General features: G+C 42.2%; 1 protein-coding gene across 4 annotated transcripts in view; it reads right to left on the bottom strand.

Annotated features, from left to right (window-relative positions):
- LOC121857822 (glucose dehydrogenase [FAD, quinone]-like) overlaps nucleotides 1-9,357 on the bottom strand; it is a 47,376-nt gene extending 38,019 nt beyond the window's left edge. For 3 of the 4 annotated variants that reach the window (XR_006087275.1, XM_042354083.1, XM_042354082.1), the window contains exon 1: nucleotides 6,707-6,803. The gene's annotated coding sequence lies outside the window, so the exon portion shown is untranslated. Of the gene's footprint in view, nucleotides 1-6,706; nucleotides 6,804-8,828 lie in introns of those variants that run through there. The other variant, XR_006087276.1, reaches the window with a different exon arrangement.
- Between the last annotated feature and the right edge of the window lie 5,416 nt (nucleotides 9,358-14,773).

Raw genomic sequence — 14,773 nt, forward strand, 5'->3', positions numbered from 1 at the left:
GTAGGAGAACTTGTGTGTGTGAGGGTGGAGGAGAACCTGTGTGAGGGGTGTAGGAGAACCTTGTGTGTGTGTAGGAGAACCTTGTGTGTGGGGTGTAGGAGAGAACCTTGTGTGTGAGGGTGGAGGAGAACCCTTGTGTGTGAGGGTGGAGGAGAGAACCTTTGTGTGTGAGGGGTGGAGGAGAACCTTGTGTGTGAGGGTGTAGGAGAACCTTGTGTGTGAGGGTGTAGGAGAGAACCTTGTGTGTGAGGGTGGAGGAGAACCTTGTGTGTGAGGGTGTAGGAGAGAACCTTGTGTGTGAGGGTGGAGGAGAACCTTGTGTGTGAGGGTGGAGGAGAACCTTGTGTGTGAGGGTGGAGGAGAACCTTGTGTCTGTACGTTACTACGTCCGTCTGTCCGATAGCTGTTAAAATAATTTATATTAGTCTTGTTACAAGTCACAAGAACTCTTACAATATTTGGCTACAAATAACAATAATTTTCACGATCATATTACAAATAAAGCTTCTCTCCACCAATATTACTGGTGTTAGTGCTGGACAGGGGAGTACAGTTCTTAATTACCTTTATCACGAGTTACGGTTATATTACAAATAAATATTAAATTTGCAGCACAAGGTACAGTGTCACCAGAATGATTGCAGGGTCTCAATTGTTTCTCTTACTTTAACAACACAACATATCTAACTTTTTTCACTCTTGATCCGTTTTATTCTTTCTAGTCGTTTATTATCCTATGTCATCAGTTGACAATAATATTAAAACGTGGCCTTCTCGGATGGGTCACCCCAACACCGAGATCCTCTACCTAGGGGATTTCAATGTACATCACAGAGTGGCTTGGCTCTGGAAGGGTGGAGCTGAGGCATTATCTCTTTCCTTACGTAATGATCTGGAACAACTAATTAAACACCCTACACGTGTTCCAGATCGACACGATCAATTTACTAACATTCTTGATCTTTGTTTTACCTCTAACCCCTCACACTATTCATATTCGATTTCCGTCCCCTTAGGGGTCTTACGATCACAATCTTATTTTTATTAAATCAAACTGGGCACGATCATCTCCCCCCACCCTTCTAAACACCAACTATGGCACTATCGGAGGGCACACTGGTAATCCTTGCAAGAATTCTCCGACTTTCCCTGGGATGAGCGTTGCTTTTCTATTCGGGACGCCTTGGTATGTGCTGACAGCATTGCTTGGGTTATACTGGGTGGTACGAGTGCATTTATCCCATTCACCAAAACTTTCACTTTACAATTATGGTTTGATCGCTCGTGTTCTATTGCACATAGGGAAAGAGATAGGGCGTATCAAGTTATGAAACTATCTCCTGTTACTCACTCCTCTTGTATTACTTCTAGGAATCGTTGTAAGGTTATTCTTCGTAAGGCCAAGTAGAGTTTAAAAAAAAGAAAGACCGCTGACCTGACTAACTCTTCTTCTAGTAAATCTTTCTGTTCCTTAACCAAAAACATCTGTATTAACTTCGGCACTCCCTCTTTTCCTATTTGATAACTCTATAGCCGACTCTCCCTCTAATAAAGCCATCTCTTTGGCACCTTATTCTCCTCTAACTCCACCTTAGATAATTCCAACTCTATCCCCCCTACCCCTGCTCCTCCTACGAACCATGCACTTTCCTATAATCTCCAATCGTAGGGTTTCTGGTGTGTTATCCAATTTGGATGTGAGCAAGGCACACGGACCAGACGGAATACCCCCTGTGTTCTGAGGAAGTGTGCTGAAGCTCTGGCCCTGTGCTTGCTCGCCTCTTTCGTCTTTGCCTCGGAAACCAAACTTTTCCTTCTTCTTGGAAGCATGTCTTGGTTCAGCCCATCCCGAAGAAGGGTGACCATTCTAATCCCTCTAACTATCGCCCCATTGCCCTAACTTCATCCGTCTCTAAGATTTTCGAAACTATCTTAAACTCTCATTTTCTCCGTCACCTTGAACGCCATTCTCTTTCGTCAGATCACCAGTATGGCTTTCGCCTGGCGAGATCTAATGGTGATCTGCTCTCCTACTGCACCCATCTTTGGTCATCCTCTTTTAGGGAATATGGGGAAACTTTTGTCGTGGCCCTCATCATCTCCAAAGCATTTGACAGGGTATGGCACAGATCTTTGCTTTCTAAACTTCCCTCTTATGGTTTCTCTCCCCCACTTTGTTCTCTAATTTCTAGCTTCCTTGAGAATCGATCCATGGCAGTTGTTGTCGAGGGGTCGATCTCTCGCTCTTTCTCTACCAATAGTGGTGTCCCACAGGGTTTTGTTCTTTCACCCACTCTCTTCCTTCTTTTTATCAATAATTTACTTCACACTACGACTAATTCTATTCATTCTTACGCTGATAATTCTACTCTTCACTCTTCACATTTTCCCCTTCCCCATAATTCTCAAACTAGATTTGTTTCTAGAGCTGATATCATTACATCTATCAATGCAGATCTGTGCAGCATCTCCGAATGGGGAGGTAGAAACTTGGTTAAATTCAATAGTAATAAAACTCACTATTTACCAATTACACTTTCCAAATTAGATGATCTCCCACCAATCACATTTCAGGACGCAATTATTCTTCCATATTCTAAAATAGATATGTTAGGCATCACCATTTCCTCTAATATATCATGGAAGCCACACATCCTCAACATTGCTAAAGCTGCCTCCCGAAAGCTGGTAATGCTGTACAGATGCCGTAGCTACTTCACTCCTGAGCAGTTGCTTCAAGTATAGAAGGGATTCATTCGTCCTAACTTGGAGTACTGCTCTCATATCTGGGGTGGCTCTTCTTCTGTTCAACTGTTAGATAGGGTGGAATCAAAGGCATTTCGTCTTTTTAACTCTCCTCCTTTAGTCGATAATCTCTCTTGCCTTTCTCTTCGCCTTAATGTTGCTTCACTCTCTCTCTCTCTTTTACAGGTACTTTAACGGGCAATGTTCAGTAGATTTGGCATTCTGTGTACCGCCGGTAAGGCAATGGGCTCGTAACACTCGTCTTGCTCGCGGTGCCCGCCCCGCCGTTTCTGTGTGGATGTCGGTCACATTAGAATAACCCATTATAGTACATCCTTCTTTCCTCACACAGCCAAACTGTGGAATGCTTTGCCTTCCTCTTTGTTTCCATACTCCGGCATCTTCGTGGTGTAGATTAATATGGTATTTTTATCTTCTATTTTTAATTTTCTTTTTATTCTTATTTATCCCTCCCCCCCCGACCTTGTGGATCGATGGCCTGTGGTCGGGTGTGCTATTCCCCGTAAAAAGGAAAAAAAAAAGCTGCCCCATAGTAAAAACTGGCAACAAGTCTTTAATCTGCGTTATATGTTTTTGTTACTGTTTTTATAAGACACCTACACACACATACATGGCCGCACACACCAAGTGAAGGTGAGCGCCACTGTACAACACCACAGTTAGTGAAAGTTTTATGATTTTTGGGTTAAATAATTTGTAGGTACGTTTTTATAACAGGTGTAGGTACCATGATACTGACACTGCATGGTAATTAATGTACCTGTTCTTTATACCGAAATGTGTATTATACGTGTGCTGAAGTTTGTGAACCAAGTTACACTTGTTGCTGGTATATTAAGATACGTCTTACACAGTGATTGGTCGTTAAGATTATCACCAAGGCTTCTCTTTTAACACACTACTGGACTCTTCAGTGGTGACTCGTTACAAGTGGAAAACTCGCCGCTGTTATTTGTGGATGAAAATGGCAGGGAAGAGCAGCGTACTGTTCTTAACTGTGGTAGACACACACACACATATACACACACACAAACATACACACACACACAAACATACACACACACACACAAACATACACACACACACGCGTGCACACACACACGTGACCTTTTAAAGGTTTCCTAATGAGAAAGATGAGTTTGCAGTCCTTATAATAGATGGTAAATTTTACCCCAGCTGGTAGGGTCACCATGTAGGAACAGGAAGTCAGAAATTCGTGGACTCTTCCGTGACACACACACTTACACTGACCTAAGGTTCTTCCTTGCCTCGCCTGTGTTGTTTGACCAGCTCGTGGACATTCACCATCACTGTCATCTGAGTGGTTCATGTTCACATCATCACTGCACCACGACTTCTATGAACAATTCAGGAAAAATACTGTAAGAACCTTTGAGAATGAAGTTTGCGCCGTACCTAACAGCGGCTAGTCTTAGATGTTGTGAAGCCTCCAGTTAGCGGGAAATTGGCGACGGAACCTTTGGGTCATTGTGTTGAAGTAAACCACCAAGACCTATTTTTACATTACTGAAGGGGGCAAAAAACTGCCATACAAACTTTTAATAAAATTCTATGTATTTGGTATTTCTTCTTTATGCTTCCATGGGATTATTTCGTTATATCAATTACAAATCAAGAGTACAGGACTACAAGTACCAGTACAGTAAAAAGATACATCAAAATAATATCGCTTAAGATTGGTATTTTACATCGTGACATCACAACATCGTGTACACTAGACAGTTAATTGTACCATAACATCACTGCTTCTTGTTCACATAGATAACTTACAGTGCACAACTATCACTCATGCGGAATCCATGTACTCGTCACAACATTACAACTGCATGTACACATAGAAAGTTATCACAACAACCTCGTGTACACATTAAAAGTATCGCCATGGTTTCTCCCTTCTCTGTACTTCACTTTCAACTGTTCACATCGCTCAAGCCGTCATCAAAGAACAAGAGGGGAAGTCATTTATCTTCTAGATAACTTCCTCTTTAAGAGTCATTCCCCATGGTTAAGACTACAGCCTGTCTATCTCTCTTGCTGTCTGTCGATCGGTCTCTTGTTTGCCTGTCTGTTGTATTGGTTCTTTTGTTCATCTGTTTGTTCCGTAATTTTTTGTTTGTGTGTTCCATCGTTTTGTTTTGTCTATCTGTTTGTGCCATTGTTTTGTTTTTGTCTATCTGTTTGTTCCATCGTTTTGTTTTTGTCTATCTTTTTGTTCCATCGTTTTGTTTTTGTCTATCTGTTTGTGCCATTGTTTTGTTTTTGTCTATCTGTTTGTTCCATTGTTTTGTTTTTGTCTATCTGTTTGTTCCATTGTTTTGTTTTTGTCTATCTGTGTGCCATTGTTTTGTTTTTGTTTATCTGTTTGTTCCATTGTTTTGTTTTTCTATCTCTCACGCTTCAACTATCAAAGTAAAATTTGTACAGGTTTGTTGTGCAATACGTGCGGCTTAATGAAACCTACCTGTTATTACTCTTGCGATACACGTGAACGTTAAATTGACTGAGTGTGTTCAGTGTGGGAAAGCTGCCACTGCTTTCTCTCTCTCTCTCTCTCTCTCTCTCTCTCTCTCTCTCTCTCTCTCTCTCTCTCTCTCTCTTTCTCATGAGTTTGATCTACACCAGCTATTTCATCTCTCCTTTTTGCCCTTCTCTGTCCATGTATTTCTTCCCTCTGCGTTTTGTAAATACCTCTCTTATCTTTTCCTTCACTTTCCTCTCTCTCTCTTGTACGATGTTACCTCCTCCCTCATGACCCCCCACTCTTCTCTACTTGTGCACTGTTGACACTGGGAAGAGTTGGGACAGCTGTGTGGATCCCTGAGCTCGCAGGACGATTAGGGCCCATGACTTGACCTCCTCCGGCATAAGACACTGAGAGCTTAAGCCATCCTCAAGGGGCGTCTATGAGGGCTCTACCTCCGGTCGTATTGAAAGACGGAACCTCCTTATCATTAGCGACAGTACATCCTCGCTAGCGTGGCCCGTCACCGTCACCGTCATCCAACACATCCTCGTCGACATCACTGAGATAGAGGAAAGTGATAACATCTGTGTCATGTTCCTCTGGCTCCCATCTTACAGAGGAATTGCTGTCTGTGACACTGTTGATCGTCATGCCAAAGAAGCAGCTCACGAAGAGGGCATATAAGCCACCCTCACTCTCTCCCTCAACCATCTCACCTTGACGAATCTCAAACATCAGGGAAGTCACACTGCGGCACTAAGACGCAGTAACCGGACATGAAACCCGCAATTACAAAAAGTATTAGCCCCTGACTCGGTTTCAACACGTTGTGTAAAGAAGACTGCGTCTTAGGGAATACCTTATCAGCCCGGGGCCTGGCCGCATTACATGTATGCGCTGTGACCCGACTTTCATTTCACCCTGGCATATCTTGAAACCTCCTCCCACAGGTGTCCAGCCGTCACCATCACGTCGTCCCTCCATGACCAAATATCCCTCTTCCTTCTCCTTTACACGTGACATTATTAGGGACCTTACACACTCTCATAAACAGATAAATCTGTCCAAGGTATCCTTATTATGTCCTTACTTCAATACCTATAACTTACTAACACAGCCAATAGCCCCTCAGGCACTTACTGTACGTCCTTTCATCATCTAAGTCTAAGAAGGTGTATGCTTCCTCGATGGGCTCTGTAATACTTTAGCCCCAGCGTTTGCGTGGGGGTAAATAATAGGATTCACCTCGAGAATATAATATATACTGAATATCATTGTACAGTAATTTCACGGCAGGCGGTGAATAAAACTCGAATTGTCACTTAAACTTGTAAATTATCCTTTGTACAGGCTGGCAGGTCTCCACCTCTCCAAAAAAGCTTCGTTGCGGAGGGATTAAACAAAACCATAAAATTGACTAAGTGAATTCTTAAAATGAATCAGAATTTTACCCACTGTATCACGGCGCTGGCGTAGGTTTGCGCTCTCTGGTTGAGTGGGAGGCTGGCGGGTCGAACAGCTAACTTCCAGAGTCGACACCAGCTGACTGGGAGCCGAGATCTATTGACCGACTGCCAACGTCTCCCACCGCTCTCCCTTATCATAGTAATCTTGGAGGAAAACACTTGTGTTTTTTTTTTTCTTCTTTTTAGCTGTTACGTCTTTCTTTACTGTATTCCTCGGGTGCAGCCTGTGTACCTTTTCAACACATCGGTTGTTTAATTAATATCGGCATCATCCATAATATACCTGTGTTATTCTCGTTCTTATGATAATTACATTAACAAGTTCCTTCGATATAATATATAAAACTGATCTTTCTACTAGAGTAAAGTAGTGTTATCAATGTTTGTTGTATATACAGTACTTCTTTTCCTTTAAGTCACGAAACACACAAATTCAACTAATATTTTCTTTCTGTACAGTAGTAGGTTATAGCAGTATACCCGCACTGTCTATGTATACCTGCACTGTCTGTGTATACCTTTGCTGTTTATGTATAACTGCCCTGTATGTATACCTACACTATTTACTTTTTACTTTTATTCTCTTCGACACTGATCGAGTCGCTTGAGTGATCGGTCATGTCTCTGTTACGCACTGTTGGCAAGTATTGGGCATGAACTGGCTCCTGAATGCATCTGAACCTGCTCCATGCTGGTCAAGTCTGGTCTTGAAACAGCTCACACTAGGTGCCGTCAAAACACACTCTGGCAGGTTGTTCCAAGAGTTCACAACTCTCACTCCGAAAAAGTTACCTCTCATAATTTTCAAGATTCGTGGCTTGTTCAACCTTGAGCTGTGACCCCTTGTGGAGCAAGCGTCCGCCAGCTCCAGGTATGGACACTCAGTCACTTGACTGAGTAGTGCCCTTTGAGATGTTTATATACCTCAATTAGGTTACCTGCACTGTCTATATGCACCTGCACTGTCTATGTATACCTGCACTGTCTATGTATACCTGCACTATCTGTATACCTGCACTGTCTATGTATACCTACAGTATTCATGTATACCTGCACTGTGTATGTATACTTGCACTATGTATACCTGCATTGTCTATATACACCCATTAAAAAGAGTATCGCGACCTTAGGATCCTATGGAAATAAGAAAGAGCAAATACGAACAGATACAGATGTATGTACGGTCCTGTATGTTATTACGAACCACGCCATCAATTGTCCTGATCTACCTACCCAGCACTACGAACCACGCCATCAATTGTCCTGATCTACCTACCCAGCACTACGAACCACGCCATCAATTGTCCTGATCTACCTACCCAGCACTACGAACCACGCCATCAATTGTCCTGATCTACCCACCCAGCACTACGAACCACGCCATCAATTGTCCTGATCTACCTACCCAGCACTACGAACCACGCCATCAATTGTCTTGATCTACCCACCCAGCACTACGAACCACGCCATCTAGGGACGAAACCCGAGTATGACTACTCTTAGTTACCACTCCCGGGTTTCCCTTCTCTATATCCTGGTTGTTGCGTCACCTCCTCAAAGTCTTCTTTGTCAGCTCCAGTTCGAGGAGAGGGCAGTTCACTCTGGGAAGTGACCACAGGACCACATATCTTGGAAACCTACGGCACAGTGACTACCTACCGTCTTCTACAATACTCAGCCTTGCTCGTCAGCCATCTCAGCTCCGTACTTAAGTATTTGTAATCTTGTATTGCCTCCCCACCTCCACCTTGCTTCACGATTGTTTTATGTTGTATAAATATGTATATACTGTTAATGTTTAGGTTAAGTATGGTTAAGGTGTAAATTATAGAAAGCTGAATATTTTGTTAAGGAATTTATGGTACTTTATTATACACAACAAAAACTCGCATCCTTTGTCTACCCTTTTATAGTCCGATTGTCTTTGTTTTTTTATTGTTGTTACCTGTTGGGATCTGGGTAGACTTTTAACTATATTCTAAATCCCCAACTCGTAACAATGTATCTGTCAGTCTACCTATCTGCCAGTTTATCTATCTATCTATCTATCTATCTATCTAGTGGCTCCACACCCAGGTCATCACACTTACAAGACAAACAAACAAACTCACCTTATGATTTACACTCGGTACCTGTAGTTTCGTCTCTCCTGTTAATGATGCAATAAGAGAGTGAGTGTACCTTGAATATACACTCTACAGGTGGTCACTTGTCAGCTATAATGACCATCAGGTAACTCAGTAGTCGATCAGTTGAAAGATTCGTTGTTGTTGTTTTGTGACGTCGGTACAGTCTGTCAGTTAAGAATTCCTTGTTTCTTTTGTAACATTGGTTGCTAACGAGGGTACAGTCCATAGTATTTACATAATTGAACTTTACATCAGATATCATTGATTATATACTTCTCGTCTAGCAGTCATACATTGTGATTTATATTTATGGAAACGACTTGTAATTGCTCTTTGTTTCTTTGTTAACACATATTGATAAAACAGTTCTGTAAGGTTTTGTTAATAGGTATACACTGGAGGGGGTTCTTAGGAGTGTTACAATCACAGTTTGTCATTCTGAGCTGTCTAACCTGAAGCACTGGTGGTGAGGCCTATGCGATTCACACCAAGCCGCAGGAGATACTGAACAGCCCAGCCTGAGCCACTGTGCCAGGAGTTCCACATCCTCATCCCAGTGAAAGCCATTTTTTCCCTCCTCTTCACAATCCCACTTGTTCACCCCGAGCCCCTGCCACACACCCCTGTTGACCAAGGCACGGATCCATAAAAGGTTGTAACTGTGACTAATCTCCTCCTGAATAATAACGTAGAGTGCACCTTCCTGTTTTATTGATGATGACCCAAAAATATCTTCATAATTGCACTGACAATTTACCTTTACTAGTTACTTTTAATTACAGACTGCCAGGAGGTTAGATTAAAAAAGTAAATCTTGGAAGAGACTAAACACTGTCAACCCATTCAGGAAACGTATTCACTGTCATAGACTTTCCAGCAAGTTATTAATTCAAGCAGAGAGATATGTGATCTGTTATGCATGACGAGGAGGTGAAACTTTACGTGCCACCGTTGTCTGTACGTGTGTGTGTGTGTGTGTGTGTGTGAGTGTGTGTGTGTGTGTGTGTGTGTGTGTGTGTGTGTGTAGTATTGTGTTGTAATACAGGTTGTTTTATGTAGGTGAATGCGTCAGGAAGGTAGGTTTTTTGTAGTATTTCCTCGTGTTGAAATACTACCCTGGCTCAACAGAAAAAGGCATTCCTCCCTCCCTCTTACTTACGACCCGTCAATATCATATTTTGTTCTCTATATCTACTCGTCCTTTAATTATGGTTGTTATTACCATCCCGTTATCCCCCGTCTGCTGCCGTTATGTGGGCGAGATGCAGGTTCCTTTTGAGACTTAGTTAGAATACACACACACACACACACACTCACACACACACACACTCTCTCACACACACACACACACACACACACACACACGTACGTGAGGTCCTTCATATTAAAGTAACACCCTAGGACGAGTCACTATACCACGTGAACACCACACCACCTGGTGTCTCCATGACCACGTGAGGTCCTTCATATCAACACCTACGGACGAGTTACTGCACCACGTGAACACCACACCACCTGGTGTCTCCATGATCACGTGAGGTCCTTCATATCAACACCTACGGACGAGTTACTGCACCACGTGAACACCACACCACCTGGTGTCTCCATGATCACGTGAGGTCCTTCATATCAACACCTACGGACGAGTTACTGCACCACGTGAACACCACACCACTCCATGATCACGTGAGGTCTCCATGATCACGTGAGGTCCTTCATATCAACACCTACGGACGAGTTACTGCACCACGTGAACACCACACCACCTGGTGTCTCCATGATCACGTGAGGTCCTTCATATCAACACCTACGGACGAGTTACTGCACCACGTGAACACCACACCACCTGGTGTCTCCATGATCACGTGAGGTCCTTCATATCAACACCTACGGACGAGTTACTGCACCACGTGAACACCACACCACCCGGTGTCTCCATGATCACGTGAGGTCCTTCATATCAACACCTACGGACGAGTTACTGCACCACGTGAACACCACACCACCTGGTGTCTCCATGACCACGTGAGGTCCTTCATATCAACACCTACGGACGAGTTACTGCACCACGTGAACACCACACCACCCGGTGTCTCCATGATCACGTGAGGTCCTTCATATCAACACCCGAGGACGAGTTACTAAGCCACAAGGCCTACGTGACCTCACACAGCATGGCAAAAGACCAACCCAGGCCATCATCTGCAAACTATAATAATTTGTATGTTCAATTCATGTTCCTCCTCCTTTCAGTAATGAAAGCTTTTGTTAAGCCACTCACCCACCCATGTCCTTTTAAGTAATAAGTCATTATTGTCTAATGTGTATTTTTAGCCTTTGGGCTGCAGAACTTTTTCAATAAACCGTTAATTATTATTATTATTATTATTATTATTATTATTATTATTATTATTATTATTATTATTATTACTATTATTATTATTATTATTATTATTATTATTATTATTACTATTATTATTATTATTACTATTATTATTATTATTATTATTATTATTATTATCATCATTATCATCATTATTATTATTATTACACACACACACACACAAACAATTTTTTATCCTACTGTTCCTACTAGTTACTTGTCATTGTGTCGCTCACCCCCACCCACCTGTAAATTCATCCGTCCTCATTCACCTCTGAATACATCCTCCATCGAACTGTAAATTCATCCGTCCTTTATGCATCTCTCATTTCATCTACTTCCACCTATTATTCCACCCCTATCCACCTATGAATGAATTTTCTGTTTACCTCATCCACCCTCACTTAATCTCATTCATCTGTAGATCCACCTGTGTAATGACCACGGTTGTACGTGTTAGTTAACGTAAACTCAGACGATTCATATTACGCTCAATAGCCCACAAAACATGCCTTCTTTACTGAATCCCCCATATGAGGCGTCAATTCTCTCATTACTTCAGGACGCCTGATTCCTTCGTTTTCTCTCAATCGTAGGGTCACAACTCAAGATTGAAGAAGCCGCAAGTCCAGAAAACTGTGAGGGCAAACTTTTTCGGAGTGAGAGTTGTGAACGCTTGGAACAATCTGCCAGAAAGTATTTGACGGCACCGAGTGTAAGCTCTTTCAAGACCTGACTTGACCAACACTGGAGCAGGATCAGGTACATTCAGGAGCCGGTGCATGTCCAGTACTTGCCAACAGAGACGTGACCGATCGCCCAAGCGGCTAACGAGCCGATCAGTGGAGAAGAGGATAAAAGTAAATAAGCAAGGCAGTTGCAGGTGCTCTAATCTCTCTGGATAGCTGAGGTGTCGAAGTGCAGGCACCAGTCTTGTGGCTAGTTTAATCTAATATCCTGATTGGACTTATTTAAGGCTCTTTTGTATACTACATAATCTGCCTGATGCCCTGTGCTCCGGTGTGGCAAGTAAGGTTAGTTTACTGTAAGTTTTGATCGAACTGCACTTGCCCAGAATATTTGAGCACGGTACAATCTCAGAACGCAACACCGGTTATTCTTATACAACTAGTATAAATATTAGCAAGACCTTCACGAATCACAGGCCAGTAGACTGTGTAGGATTCCTCCATTTCTCTCGAATATCAAGGATAGAGAGATCCTTCACAGGTCATTGACCTCCTTCCCTCGGCATGGCCATGGACAAAATTATCAAAAGCCATGGAGAGATCCTTCACACTGGCCACCTTCCTCGACATGGACACATCTAGTACTTTTACTTTTATCTTTTATCCTCTTCGCCACTGATCGGCTCGTTAGCCGCTTGGGCGATCGGTCACGTCTCTGATTAATTTTCCTTTTCATTTATCCTCTTCACCAAAAGGTCGGCTCGCTAGCCGCCCGGGCGATCGGTCACGTCTCTGTCACGCACTGTTGGCAAATACTGGTCATGCACCGGCTCCTGAATGTACCTGAACCCGCTCCAGTGTTGGTCAAGTTTTGTCTTGAAAGAGCTCACACTCGGTGCCGTCACAACACTCTCTGGTAGATTGTTCCAAGAGTTTACAATCCTCACTCTGAAAAAGTTTGCCCTCACAGTTTTCTGGACTTGTGGCTTCTTCAATCTTGAGCTGTGACCCCTTGTGGGGCGAGCGTCCGCCAGCTCCAAGTAAGGACACTCGAGTGAGTAGTGCCCCCTGAGATGCTTATACACCTCAACTAGGTCACCCCTTGCCCGTCTGTAATATAAGCTAGACAAGTTCAGGCGCTCCAATCTCTCAGGGTAGCTGAGGTGCTGAAGTGCAGGCACGGTATTAGCTTCTAACGAACAAGATAATCAGAAAAAATTAGTACATATTTATTTAGCTTAGTTGTACCTCGTACATTTTCTATTAATTTGCGTTTTCTTTTAAATTTATGAGTAACTCAATATTGTGTCAAACCTGTATATTAATTGCGACAAAACGGTGAATGTTAAAGTAATATCCAGAATCAAACTTTAAGTTTCTTGTTTTTCTATTCGGTTCGTATTATTATTTACTTAATTTTTAGAGGGCATATCTATTTGTTTTTGTATGTGCGCTTTGACGCAACCTCTGAAACTCATTCCCCGTCCTGGAGTTGGCCCTAGTTTTTATGCCAAATTTGGGGATATTTAGGTCGGTGTAAGATGGGTTAGGATAGGGTTGGTTAAGTTAGGGGTGGTCTAGCTTAGCTTGGCTTGGGTTACATTATTGGTAGAATAGGATTGCATAGGTCATTGATAGGTTAAGTTAGCATAGGTTATGTTATAGGTAGGTTAGTTTAAGTTAATTTTAGTGTGGATTAGGTTGGTGTACTTACGTTAGGGATAGAATAAATTGGGTTAAATTACACTAGATTGAAATAAATTTAGGCAACTTTAGTTTGGGTAAAATTTTAGGTTAGTTAAGTTACATACACTTTATTAGATTAGGTTAATTTAAGTTTGGTTAACATGGGGTACAAGTAGCTTAAGTTAGGTTAGGCTACGTTAGGAGCAAGGTAGGCTCTTAAAAGGTTAGATATTATTTTACTTTTAAATATCATGTCATTGTGGGCCAGTGAGAGGATGTCATGGCCACAACATCATGGTTATACAGTGTTCAAGAGGTGGGCCAGGGAGAGGATGTCATGGCCTCAACATCATGGTTATACAGTGTTCAAGAGGTGGGCCGGGGGAGGGGGGGTGGAGGTCTGTTATGGTTATTCAGTATACGTCCAGGAAACATAACCTGTTGTTTGATACTTAAGAATTGTTATATATAAAGTAACTTGACAGGGGGGAGATATGATAGAGAGATATATAGATACATGAATAAGAGGCGTAGGGAGACAAAGGGTAAGAGTGACGCAGAAATATTTAGAGAGTAAATGAAAGAGAATAATAACAATAAAATATAAAGAAGATTATTAAGTAAAGGAAGTCGTACCACACTGTGGTACGATCGCCTGGGGGGGGGGGGGATGTTAAGCGATCATGTGTTATATCCAGGATGAACTAAACCTCCATCTCCACCCACTATCCTAATCCATTAAAACTACTAAACCAGGTTTATATCAATCTAGCATAAATTTTACGTTTTAAGCCAGTTAATTCATTTAATTAGACTGACTAAAAACAAGTTACTTAGAATTAAATTTGTTCTCAATTATTATTTGTATTTTACAGTATTCCAAAGAAGCGTTATGCACCCTGGGGAAAGTAAGACCATTGGGTACATTGCTTGCCAACGTCACTAAGTCAAGGATACACGACTGGGAGTAAGGTCGATGTATAAATATATAACAAGCATGTTGGTCTGTCTTAAGTCATATTGGTGTTGTATGCAGCTTTCTGGCTGTTATTTAGAGTAGTATTTATGGTGAGTGGTGGTGAGTGGTACGGTGTTGTTGTTGATAGGCCAAAGACAAGACTGCGCAGTAAGACAACGTGGCTGTGGTACCAAATAACCTTGCGTATCAA

Source organism: Homarus americanus, unplaced genomic scaffold, assembly GCF_018991925.1.
Source record: "Homarus americanus isolate GMGI-L3 unplaced genomic scaffold, GMGI_Hamer_2.0 scaffold35762, whole genome shotgun sequence".
NCBI classification, from domain to species: Eukaryota; Metazoa; Arthropoda; class Malacostraca; order Decapoda; family Nephropidae; genus Homarus; species Homarus americanus.